The 14,650-nt window shown below is 30.8% G+C and overlaps 1 protein-coding gene across 1 annotated transcript in view; it reads left to right on the forward strand.

The window, feature by feature from the left end:
- Sol1 (CUB domain-containing protein Sol1) overlaps positions 1–14,650 on the forward strand; it is a 1,020,319-nt gene that overhangs the window by 460,994 nt on the left and 544,675 nt on the right. The gene's annotated exons all lie outside the window — the stretch shown is intronic.

The raw sequence follows: 14,650 nt of genomic DNA on the forward strand, positions 1-14,650 counted from the left end.
GATAGTTTAAGATGTTTTTGTAGAATATCTGCTATATCCCCCATAGATATTGTTATATCTCTAGATAGTATCCTCTTTATAGACTCTTGTAGATGGAAATATATCACAAATACAATAAATATCTATCGACTATTCAAGCTATAATAGTATCTAGTGAATGTAAAGAGAACTTTTATTTCAGACTCCATACCGATAAGTTATGTTAAAACCGGTTAAGTGCCCAAAGCATCTTTGGACGCCCTAATTACACCAATCTTATGTGAATTACTATCAATTAACTAATTGCGGCATAGAAAGAATTAAATAAATGATTTTACAATTATTAATTTATTGAATCCAGGAAACTATTTTAATAAGATAAAATCATTCAAACTAATGATGAATAATAATATAACAGCCTAGTTAAACCGTGTCATATCAAACTATTATGTATCTGATTTGATTATTTTTTCTGTTAATATATTATATTATTTTATGATTTTGAATACTATTTTGAAGTTAAGCTTTATATTTATAAGAAAGTTCACATGGCTGTTGATATAATTTCTTATTTATAGTGAATCAATCGTTCAATAGGTTCACTGTCAATAACAAAACAACCGTATAATGCAAAGTAACACCTACGTGGTCGCAGCCATGATTTATTCTGGATCGAAACCGTTTCCTCGTATCAAGCCTATTAGGCACCATTAGCGAGGGGTTCAAGATTAGTAAATGCGCTCCCTAAAGACATAGACATTTTGAATGATGTACTTTGCATTTTGTTTTTGAAACTTTATTTTTCTGTGTAAAATTGTATGTCTTTTGTTTTCAAAATTTTATTTTTCTGTATTAAATTGTACTTAAGTATGTTATGATTTATTTTTTTTCTGTTATTATTATATTCTATATTTTCTTCTTCTCTCTTGTGAGGGTAATATTTGTTATAATGTAAATCTCATGTTGTGTACGTCTTGAATTTAGATTTGTTATATCCACAATGTTTTGTATTCTTACATAAATAAATATACCTACCATTTTTACTGTAAGAAAGTATACGTCATATCGACTGCTTAATATACAAACCAGCTAACTGCACTTTTGACCAAAAATGAGATTTTGATGATATTTTGTTATAAAGCATAATATTATTTTATATGCTCACACAAAGTTTTAAATTCCTAAACCTATAAATAAATGCGTTATCGGCCCACATGCTCGTCGTAGGTCAAAATTGAGTTTTTATTGTATTTTCATAGCTTATAATGAGTATTAGTTATAATGTTATAGTTATAATGAGTATCTTTAGAATTATCCTCAAATGTGTTAATCTTGCCGATTTTTTGAATAATACAATGCCTAATTCTTGTCAAAATTGGGATCACAGAGATAATCAATATAATTTTTTATCGTGAATATTTTACTAAAAGTATCTCATCATAAATTATACTAATGGTTTTATAAATGCGTTTAAAAATTAATAAATGTAAAAAATCTTAACACCACTGCACATTCATGTACCGAAATATGACTATATTCTAAAACATTAGAGCGAGAGGTTTAAAAGAATACTATTTTATGTAACAAAAATACTTTATGCAGTCATCAAATGTTTAAAATAAATATAAAAGATAATAAGGCTTCAAAATTATATAAATAGATTATCTACAACGTTTAAGGAGTGTCCAGGATCATGGTTTTAAAATACAATAAAAACTCAATTTTGACCTACGACGAGCATGTCACCCCTTAACGTTCTTCACACAAAACAGCCAACTGCAGGTACCTAGTTTCCAATATGATAAATGGCACAACTCTGCTTTTTATATAAATAATTTTCTTTATATAATAAAAAATGGAAGCTAAAATAATGTATTAATTCAAAGTGAAGCTCATTTGTAAAAAACAAAAGGAATTGTTAAATTCCACTCGACAATTAAATTATTAAGTTTTTTCTCCTTCCTGCACAATTTCCCATATTCGAGTTAGCCGGTTTGCAGATTCAGCAGGTGATATAATAAAATGGTATATGGTTTTTTACTCTGTTTAAAAAATATATTTATCACACAATTGTCATGAGTTTCGCAGATCAACTTTATTGTACTCTGCTTTGTTTATTTTAACAATCCATTATTTTATTATTTTGTTTGCGACAAAAAATGCAAGTGCCAAACAGAAAACATTTTTAATTACCGAGAGCGGGATTATAGACCGCACTGGCTATAAACTCTTTCTACGTTATTATAAATGGAAACTTTTCTGCGAAATGAGAATTACTCGAATAATTATACAAACTGTCTATGAGTTACGATCTGAATTCGATTATAGAGACACCGGTTAACCGACAAATAATTATGGATACTTCCGGTTAATTGATTCTTTTCTTCACCACCACAACTTAAATATGTATATACATAATTAGAAAACATATCATGCAAATACACACTAGAAAAAGTCATTTTTAGAAAAACATACGACACCCGCCATGACGTGAACTTGTATCTGCTGGATTCATGCCAGTATGCTTTTTCAATTAAACTACGGGCATCTAACTGAACTACGATGATTTAAACCATTATTTATTATATTAATACTATCGACCGAAGGTACTTGATGGAATTTGAATTTAAATTCTAATGGATTTAAGTTTTGTACCATTCCATTCAAGTCGTTTTTTGCGACCCGGGTTTCGCCTTTCGGCATCTTCAGGCGCCGTGTACACTTACTAAAGTCAAACACACACTGACAACGAACACTCCTAACTTTAGTTTATATAATAAATCAATACAATAAAGTAAGTAAAAACTCCATTACCTACCTATCATGTCAAAGGTCACAAAAAATACAACAAACAAATCAGGAATAGTTGAAGTGTCAGTAAAAAACCTAATTAGTAAAAACCATATCTTAATAATAACAATACACTAGATAGCATATTATAATAAATTGTCAAAGCCTAATAATAGATCATTATTCTTTTTAAACAATAAAAACACTACACTCAAGAGGTGTAAATCGTCAATTCTAAGAAAATGGTCATATATTGGAAAATAATTAAAGGACATATAAACTCACCTAATATACTATATTATATGTATATACACACCTATACACACCTAAATCCTCAACCATACATTCTCATACATACATTTATATAAATTTTGTATCAATAAAATTGACCATAATAAATAGTCTCACATGTAAAACATCATATAGGTCTATAGGATATAGGATAAGATAGGGTTTTTACCAATTAGGTTTTTTAATAAAATAATATGTTGATAACATTGTTTTCCTAATCAAACTTTACTAAATACTTAATACCGGGTTTTGAATTGAGAATAATTACATGTTGTAAAGTCTACCAATTAACCGGTTTTTGGTTATTGTATTTTTCTGTAATTTGACATGCCTGCCTTCAAGCTCAGACAATATTTTTAGCATTCAAACGAGCTCGCTTTTCGTAAAATAAATTATGAATGGCTCTTTTCTATTTTAAATTTAGTTTGCATCATTAAATTTTCCGTTTTTATTTGATCCGCCAAAGGATTTACGTTTCACCTTCTCTATTATTAATATATTATGTGGCCAAAAGACCATTAATCATAATTTATTAATGTTTTACTTAGCAGCTTATTCTCTGGATTAATAAAATGTATACTAATGAGCTTTTCTAACACTTTTTTTTTAATATAATAGTGCATAAGAATCTATGGGTATTGAATTTATTTTGTTACCTAGTTTCACCACCATAATAATTCATTGGCAATATACGTTAGCCAATGTATTATTATTAAAATTGAAATCTAATTTTGTCCCAACAGCCAGGGATATTTTATTTAAAATGTTAATTCTCCCGCCACTTTTACAGCCCGATTGAAAAGTGCCCATGAGCACAGATATCCAGACAAAATACACATAAAACTTTGTCTCATGTATCTGAGATTCAGTCTGCCGCGAACCGTCTTTAGTAACTTTGTGGATCAAGGATATTTATAATTTGTTTTAAACCCCGAATATCCAATGTATTGTTATCTCTAATTTGCGTTCAAATCGTGACGTGTTAATACACACAGTTCAAAAAGATTTGGTGCTGGTCGGGGCTTGAACTTGGATTCATCTAAGTCCGGCCAATGTACTTTATCAATTTAGCCACCTTCACTCTACCTTATTACGATAAAATTAATATACTAATTGTCATGCAACTGCAGAACCTCGTTTAATAAAAAATGTTTCATTATTCGTTGAATAAAAAATAATTTGTTAAAGTACTGGATACATGCTATTTTTTATAACCGAATAATTCATTAAATTTAGGAATGAAACTTTCTTTACTGAAAATACCCCAGAAACGTACCTACTGAAACTAGTAGTCAAAGAAACGACATTAACTTTAAAAGATCCTGACGTCAGCTAGGAATCAAAATAAGTAACTTCCTATTAATGGTTGGTACCTTATTCAAACCAGAAAAGTCAATAATTATTGTCAATATATACAGAATTTAGTCTATTCTAGGTATATAAGGCGGCTATCAGCAGCTATTGACGGTAGATCATCATATTTATGTATTAAGGCAGTTAATTATAACAATAAGTTAACTATCTAAAATGTCAAAAAGTGCTGTGTTTTAACATACCCCCTCTTAGCTGTGAGATAGACAGTTTCGACAGTTTAGACTGCTGACTTATTGCAACAATTATAATACCTCAGTACATAAATATTGTAAACTTCTGTCGATAGCCGCCGATAGCCGCCTTGTATATAGAATAGACACACTGTTCCGTATAATAATATAGTTAATTACGTTGTTATTAGGTAGGATGCATATAGCTAAGTTGGTTTTAAGCACATTAGCTGGAATCCAATGGATGCGGATTCAACTCCCGTCCGGCGTCATATTTTGTCTTAAAGATTTTTTCTCTACTGAGATATTTTCAAAAAATGTTTGTTTAATTAAATTCTAGGTGTTTTGAACATACATAATTTTTAAAAACGCTTCTGAGAGAACATAATTATTATAAACAATAGAAAAAATCTTTTTTAAAAAAAGTAAGCCACCCCGGCAGGGATCGAACCCTGCATCTCTGGGTTTACGCCCCATCCGCGCATTATCCTCTATGCTATAAGGCGACGTACTAATAGCGACATATTTTAACTAATGGCCTTTTTAATACCTGCTCATCAGCGCTCTTCGAAATCAAGCTACTTTGACAATCGGTTTTTGTTTATAAAATCCAAGTAGGTAACTAATATTTTAATTACTAACCGACGTCACGGCTTTCACCAATATTTTTATGATGTAACTTACTTGAACTTGCTAATAATTTTTAATCAACTATTTCTTTTATTCAATGAATAATTCACAAGATTTAAGAATGTACCATTCCAATTATTGAACATACATAATTTTAAAAATGCACCAGGTTGGTTTAATAACTGAATAAGAATAATTATTTTTTAGATGTCTATACTTGGCTTGGGAATGATTGCTGTATTATCGAATATTCACAGAACAATACAAATTCTTTATAGAGATGGAAGGAAGCATATTTTCACTCTAATCTTATGCCTTATCCATCCATAAATCAGAAAGCAAACAACAATAGAGCGGTGGCCAAAAAAATTCCATCCAGATTTTCTCATATTTGCTGAAAGAACCTATCAAACAGCCTTTACAATGATTTATCATCTAAACGCTATCTGTCGGATAACTGCTGGCCTCATTGCAGTGATAAAAAACCGTTTTATAAATAGGATTAATAACACTGTCTTCATTTGAGCATTTTTTCATTCACAAGTGCATGCGTCACCTATGCATTGCCTACCTCAAACCGGTTTAAAAATAAATTATGAACCTAAATATTCCAGGATTAAATTTAAGAGACTCGTCTAAGTTCTTCTTCGTATGCTATCAATACAATCCTTGTCCGCTCGAAGGGTGATTGCTCTTTTAAAGCATTTCTTTTCACTTCTTCGTGGGCTAACTTACAATCCGTCTATTACTGGCAAATAATAATTTTCATGTACCCTCTAATATCACTCGTAACTCTATGGTCTCCATGATACCACGTCGCAGGATGGATATTACGTTTGATGATGTGTGTCGTGCGATTAACTTGCTTGATGTCACCATAAAGGTTGATTTTTTTAACTAAGTAATATTCCATTTTTAAAACGTCTCATTAGAATAAGACATGTCTGTGGGTTGCGAGTTCTTCATCACTGCCGTATTGTGTGGCTGGCTCCTTGTGACGGGATAACAACAAAGTTATAACAACACGGTTCACATTTTCAGAGATCTATCTATTGACAGTGTAATAATAATCTTGTCATAATATTTGATTAAAACATCATGTTTTGTATAGGCGAATGTCACGATTTTGTACACACATTGTACTATCTTGATAGTGTTGTACAATTGTTTGTATTCTTATGCCTCTACATAAATGGCTTTGGATAAACATTTCATCGATTTCGGCATTATAATAATATCTTCTTTCTAAAACCCTTTTTCCAAGAGACCGTAAAACCGTAGAATTATCTTTTCAAATAGAAGTTCGAAATTCAAAAAATAAAAACAAAGAACAAACTCTCTATACAAAATAGCAATGATTTCTGATATAGTGAATTTTCCGTTGTTTGGATACAATTTGAGAGGTTTTAATGGATCGGTTTTCCAAATGATTAGGAGGCGTGTATTTTCAAAGTGACCTTATTCCACTTAGCGTTGATGTCACATATTATGCTTTTTGTATTGGAATAAATGTTACTTTTGTTACTAACACCGATTTTGAAGATAATTTTTCTACTGTATTAAATGATATTAGGTTCTTATTTACAAAAAATACTTGTTCAAAATTGTATCCTTTAAATTCTGGCATTTATAACTCATTTTCGTCAAGTAGTGGAGTAAATTCACTTTGAAAATACACCCCTCAATTTATTGTCTGATATATTATGAGTGCAAAAATCTTAAACAGAGGTAGATAGTAGGTCTTCTTCTTATTGTGCCATCCCCTAGTGGAGGTTGGCCACCATCAAGCCGATCTTATCTTTGTCGTCTGCTACCCGGGACAGTTCAGTGGAGCATTTCACGGAGGTTCTTAAGCCACGATGCGGCGCCGTCCTCTGCTACGCTTCCCATTGATCTTTCTTTGAATGACAAGTTGGGGAATGCTGTATTTTTGTCCTCTAATAATGACTCTTCTCCATTCGATTGAGAACTTCAACATTTGTCACCCGGTCAGTCCAGGGAATTTTGAAGATGCGTCTATACAGTATCTATACACATCTCGAAAGCTTCAAGTCTCCGTGACATCTCTTGGTTTAGCGTCCATACTTACACACCATAGAAAAGAATTGAGAGAACATAACATAACAATAGATAGTAGGTATATTGTATAATTATGTATCGAGAAACAATAAGGTTAGCTGACAACAAACGTTATAACTCAATTATCGTTATAGTGCAAGAGTTATCGTGTGACTTTATATCGTTGATCATAAAATTGATGAAATACTCCCTGCTCTTGCTTCGTATCATTATTGTGGTCAATTTTTTAAAACAATGTATTATGCTATTTTCCACAGTATTTGAGTAAATGAAAGGATCAAAATATGAATTGGGCTAAAGACTAACAAATATGTATAGTAAAATCTGTTAATATACCTTCAAATATGTAGGTGTAAAAAGAAAAAAAACATTTTTTTTAAGTATAGGCAACATCGAAAATAATTGTTTGGGCATGTATATAAAATATATACAACATAAAAAGAACTTTTTATATATAACGTTTTTAAATTTTCTGTTGAATTATTATGCTCAATATGTTCAAACTTGTACTTGATATGAAATAAATAAAAAACAAACAAACAAACAAATATAGAATACTGAAATGTCATTTTGATTTCCATAGTAACGCACGTATATATTGATAATTTAGTTACTAGGACTTTGCAATTCTACTTAAAGATGGCTATAAGCATTAAAAGAATGCATTGGCATCGTGTTCTGATATATTCTAAAAGTTTCAAATGTCTAGCAAGTCGGAAAGTTAGTTAAAAATCGATAGCAAGATTTGTACTGGATAAACAACCACCGGATAAATAATAATATGAGCTAATAAAAACGTTGTAATAAAACGGTCTATCGATATTCTGATCATTTTGAAAATGGAATTCTAAAATTATAATAGAAATATTTTTTAAATAAACATATTTTTACGTGTATCTACTTTCTTAAAATGTGGTCTATAAGTCTGTATGTCGATCTAGGCCGCCTCTCAAGAAGTTTTTTTAAAGAGTTTTTTATGATAAATGAATGTCAATCATTCACTGAATCTATTAAAATTAAGTCCATACTCTGGGTCCAAAGACACACTGTAAAAACAACATCTGAATTTTCCAGGTCTAGGATTAAAGCCTTAACGTTACCATTTGGACATTGTGGAAATCTAATATTATTATATTATCATAGTAGCATACACGAGATTAGTTGAGTTGATAACACTATAATTGGATTCTACATTAATTGATTTCAGATGGCTTGCCCAATAATAATACATACTATTATATTATCATTATATCACAAATCAGACTAAGCCAGGCATAGTAATTTATTGGCGGTTGCAGTAAATTGGTGATAAAATTAAAAAATGTCTGCTCATTATTTGTCATTCTAAATAATACCTAATTTAACAATATGTATATATAATATAACTTTGTATTGTACGTATTTGTTTGTTGTTACAATTACCTTTATTTTAATTTGGCATTACGTCAACCTACTAAGTTTAGTTTTTTTTTTTATATAGATACATAATTGATTAAACAGATCTCAGGTGACCTCATTGAGCTGTCCACATGCAGTCGTGGCGTATCGCGGCGATACACGCGCCATGTGGACATGGCTTTACCGTATTCAGTGTGGTATTATAATAGGGTTCAGATTTCTAGTGTGGCAAAATATTATGGAATTAACTTAAACAAGTCTGTCTGATAATACGCATTAGAGATTGTCACATTAATATGACAGTCCTTATCCTATTTACTTGATGTCCCTTGGTTTTAAGGCCTAAAATAATAAAGAGGACCTTGCTTAAAAACTGCAACCACGCCACATAGGGTAAGCCAATTTACATTGATTCAATTTAGAAAGACAAAAACGTTTTTTTATTAAAACGAGTTCGTAATATTATTAGTTCGTATAATACTTAAAATTATAATATTCAAAATACGGTGACCAAATATTTTTATAGTATCAGTGTCCCACTTTTGATTTTTTTCGTTTCAAGTACTTAATACTTAGGTACTAGTTGAATTGGTGACTGATGCAAAATATAATGTTATTTTGTGTTAACGTTTTTAACATTGGGTTTATGGAATTCCACCACGTAACGCCAGTTCAATAATAAATAAGTGTTTCTACATATTATTATTTTTAAACCTGTAAATAAAGTTTTATATTTAACAAATTTATCGTTTTTGCTATCTTAATTTTATTTCTAGTGTTATATTAAACCTTTATACAAATAACATTTTTTTTCTATATAGTACCTAGGTATTCTAGAGAAATATTCATTACTTGTGTGCATTAAAATTATAATCAATATAATCTGCGAGCTTGTTTTTTACTACACAGCTCGAATCACTCAATTCTTGAAGTAAAACTAGTTACAACTACCCTCGTATCCTGTTTCAGGCGAAGCTTTGGAGAAATTTTGTTTACAAAAACAAATCCAGCACTGTTTGCTGAGCTTTAGTACACACTAAAAAAAGAATATCCATTTTTTACTGATATCCAAAACAAAACCAATTCAACAAAAATATTAAGCTATTTTATACACGAGTGTAAATTCGTTGAACAGAAATCGAAATAAATCGAAAATTTAAACCAAGTTACTTGTTGCGGTAAAAACGGCGAGTTTTGCGCTCTTTATCACACTTGTAATAACAATGATTCTAGTTTTACATCGCACATTGCAAATCAATGACTCAGTAGTTATTGCTACGGCTCGAATGAGGTGGACGCATCATGTGAACATACACATTATATATCAATAAATCTTAGACTACAATAATTAATTGATACAATTGCTTCAATTGATCACTTACGTTTCATATTTAAGTAATAATAATTATAGTATCCGGACCCAACTTTACATATTTTCTTACTAAATTAGTGGCATATAGTAAAAACTGTTTTTATTGTCAGTTTATCATGACTTTTACCATTGTTATGTTTATTTTTAAATACCTAATTAATATTTGAATCATCATCATCATCGGCCGAGGTCGATCCATTGCTGGACAAAGACCTACCTAAGCTTCCTCCACTCTTCTCGGTTTCCTAGTTCTTTGCTGCTACGTACATCCACTGAAAGATGTATTATTTTTTTCTCTTAACCATATATCATATGAGTTGCGTAGTCAAAACTAGGGATTCCAATCCCGGGATCCCGAGCTATTTTCGATACATATGGATCCCGGGATTGATTTTGTTTATCACTTTTTATGGAAAATAAAATAAAAACGAAAGTGTAACAGAAAAATGAGTTTTAATAACAAATAACTACAATAGAAATAAACTGAGTTTGAATGAAGTTTGATTTATACCCATGTGTAAGTTACCGATTCATTTTATTTTTTCGCATAAATTAATAAAAATGAGAAAGATTGGAAAAAAATAATGCATCGCACTATTAACAAAGTAATTCCACCATGATCTCATACGTTTTACGGCAGTTTCATATTTGGCTGACTAATTAGATTTATGAAGCGGAAAGGCCATAAGTACACCTTGATTTGCTTTACTATTTTAAATCTCGCTAACCCATTCATTAAGGTCTTTACTATCAGAAACAGCAATCGCATATTAAATTCACATTATTATTTATATTATAATATTATATTTACTCCAATAAACTTATGTATTTTTAAGATTGAACGTATACAATATTAACAATAAATGTCATAAATAGTATAAATTATACTAGATTTTTTTTGACCGATTTTATCAATGTTATTTGTAAATATATTTTTTTATATTAACAATGGAAAAAATGCCAATCACGGGACCAGTCCCGGGATCCCGGGATGCCGGGATCGTCAAATTGTAATCCTGAAATCCCGCGATCAGAATTTTGGCTCGGGATTGGATTCCCAGATTCACATATTCCAAAAATCGAGTTTTGACATAATCGCAAAAAAAAAAAACCACCAGAGCACTGTTTTTTTGTAATTAGAAGAAAATATTAAACTCCTTTGAACATTAATGAGTGAGTGAGTCGATTTAAATTGTTAAAAAAAATATATAGTATGCAGCAGATAGATTGCACTCTATGAGAAGTAGAGCTCTTATGTTTGGTTTGGTTAGGTTGGGTTATTATTCATTGAAAAATGTGAGTTATGACACCGCAGACAATTTTTTCAACAATTTTCACATGTTTTAAAGTGACTTTTGACAGCCAACTATTTTTTATATAGATTAATGCCTTTAGAGTAACGTTTTTATTAGCTCGTATTCTTATTTGTCTGGTGGTTGTTTATCCAGTACAAATCTTTCAATCGATTTTTAACTAACTTCCCGACTTGCTAGACTTTTGAAACTTTTAGAATATATCAGAACACGATTCCAATGCATTCTTTTAATACTTTTAGCCATCTTTAAGCAGAATAAATTGAATTCATTTTCAGTTAATTCTGTTTTGTATGTAAAGCTATTTCAGAAAAATCCGTAAAAAGTAAAACACTATTATTGGTTGCTAAGGGGGTGGTCCTAGCAACTAAATTATTAATATATACGTGCGTTACTATGGAAATCAAAATGAAATGTCAAAATGACATTTCAGTATTCTATATTTGTTTGTTTTTTATTTTATTCATATCAAGTACAAGTTTGAGCATATTGAGCATAATAATTCAATAGAAAATTTAAAAACGTTGTATATAAAAAGTTACTTTTATCTTGTAATTATTACTTAATTTACTTAAAATGATGTCAAATATTTCGGTGAGTATAATATTATATAAGACGGTGACATAATTACTTGGCTCAGCGTAGACGTTCTTGGTACATTTTGACAATCAGCAGTGAACCAGAGCCGGCTGCAGATTATAAGACGGCGGGCGTTTTAATGAGCCGCTAATCGAATAGATTTACCGTCCCGTGAAACGAGTCTGTGCTTCCCGCCATCCAATTATTATTAGACCCGGTTAACTCAAGAATTCCAGTCACTACCACAATCCTTCCGCACCTGTAGGTTGTTCAAAAGATCAATTAATTGGTAATCGAGTTCTTCATTATTAATTAAAATATATTTAACTTTGTTAATTATCAGAGCATATCAATGACAACATGTAGTAAGGCACTGTCGATATCGTTATCGTACAGGCAGAAGTCACTAACTCCAGTTTTGACGAAATGGAGATTTTAATGTCATTATATAGAAAAAATTAATGCTGCTTGACTGGCAAAAGTCACGATTTAATATTATTGAACATATAAAAAAATAAAAGTAATGAATAACTCAAAAAATAAAGATTTTACAACCATTTTAAGAACACTAAAAACACAAAACATTGATTATCTCAGAACTGTGTATTTGGAATTAGTGACTTCTGCCTGTACGCCCACGATATTAGACTACTTATAGTACTACTAATACTAAGATCATTGACAAATATCTTTCATGAATAATATAGTAGAGTATACGTTTTATAACTTTTCACTTTTTTTTGCACTTTTTACTACACTGATACGCCTCTTTGCCTGATTACCTCGCATAGAATAAGATCAAACAATATTCACTTGTATTAAAATAAAATGTAGTAATAAATAATAAATAGTTTCTAATGGATTTAAGCTTTGTACTATTCCATTTGAGTCGTTTTTTGCAACCTGGGTTTCGCCTTTTGGCATCTTCAGGCGCTGTGTATACTCATCAAAAGGCAAAGACTCACTGATAACGAATACTATTAACTCTAACTTATATAATAAATCAATACAATAATGTAGGTAAAATTTTATTACCTACCTACCTATTAAGTCAAGGATCCAATAATCTCTTAGAGTGGCCCGATCTGGCAGGTCAACCAACTAATTGAGATAGGCATAGTAATATATAACAAATTTGCTTCAATAGTAAAAAAGTCACCTGCGGCGCTACTTAACTTCAATATATTGTCACTGTTCTGGCAAAAGACACTAATTTAAAAAAAATGTCATATTGAGTTATACCAAAATGTTCCTTATTTCAAACTTTACCGTCTGGAAACCTTCTTAATAAATAAACAGTTTTTATTTTAAAGTCATCATTTTTACAATTACTTAATAAACTCACATGATAGACCATTTAAAACATTTTAACAACTTCAAAGTCAAATTACTCAATACTAGTATTCTCCAGTTAGTGTGTTCTGCCAGAACAGAGACGATATATATTTTTTTAAATATATGGTAGCACAATGCAATTTAATGTGATTTGATGATTGATATAGGCACTTAAATGATTCAGAAAACGCTACTGTTGAGCATCACACTGCTCTTAACCTTAGTAATAGGTAGAGGGGCCCGCCAAAGATCCAGGCCTGGCGGCGCGCTTCTGGATATGGGGGCCATGATGAGAATTATTGTGCTACGTTGCGATAAGTCCATATGAGATTAAAACTTTAAAATGTAGTGTTACACGATAATGTTAAAGTTCTTCTACCTTGACAAAGTTTGAAATGAAAAGGTAACTTTAAAAAATGATAAAGATAACAAAACTTAATATGTATTATAAAAAAAGGAAATTTTGGAATTTGGGTAGCAAAGGAAAGGGGAAGGCTCATGAACCTTACTGAGTATAGCCAGGATTCATCATGATATCCAAAGAATGACGAATGAAAGTGAAACAATGGTCTAAACTCTAAACTGTCAAAAAGTTTTATGTTATAACAGCCCCTCTTTTGGCTGTGTTAACTTTAAGAGCGAGATAGACAGTTTAGACGGCTAACTTATTGTAACAATAATACCTCAATACATAAATATGATAAGTTGATAATATTTATTACTTCAGCAGTGGATAGCCACCTTGTGTATAGAATAGATCCACTGGGCCGCTTCTAAATTTAAAAACAATGTAATGTCACAAGTTTGACATACTATATTTTAAGTTTATCGGATCGGTTTGATAAGTCTTTACTGAAATACGTATGGATATTTATTATATTTGATTGATTATATTATACAATGTTAATGCATACTTGAGTTAGTTATTTTTCTCTTCTTTGACCATATACGCCTCTTAGCTGTAACATATGGACACCACACGGCGCCTCCAAGAATCAGTGTCACTCACCAATCTTCTTGAGTCATTTTAGGTCATGTACTGCGTAACTCGTAGAATACATTGTGAATTTTACTAAATGGCATTCCAGGACGCCAGAAACCTGTTGGTTTAAAGAAAATTCTTGGTTGAAATTGTCTTCGGGCGTCCTACAATACCGCTAAATACTATCTTTATTCCAGTGGCGAAGGGTGGAGGTAGACTGTTAATATCTGACATAAATAGTGCATATTAAACTTTGTTAGTCATACGTATTTGTTTTTATTGAACTAATACTACAATTTATAGATGGTGTTGGTTAGTATTTAAAAATCAATTAAACCCTCCCTGAACCTAAACATAA

Source organism: Rhyacophila brunnea, unplaced genomic scaffold (genome assembly GCF_057557595.1).
Source record: "Rhyacophila brunnea isolate RB1 unplaced genomic scaffold, BYU_Rbru_1.0 scaffold_18, whole genome shotgun sequence".
In the NCBI taxonomy this organism is placed as follows: domain Eukaryota; kingdom Metazoa; phylum Arthropoda; class Insecta; order Trichoptera; family Rhyacophilidae; genus Rhyacophila; species Rhyacophila brunnea.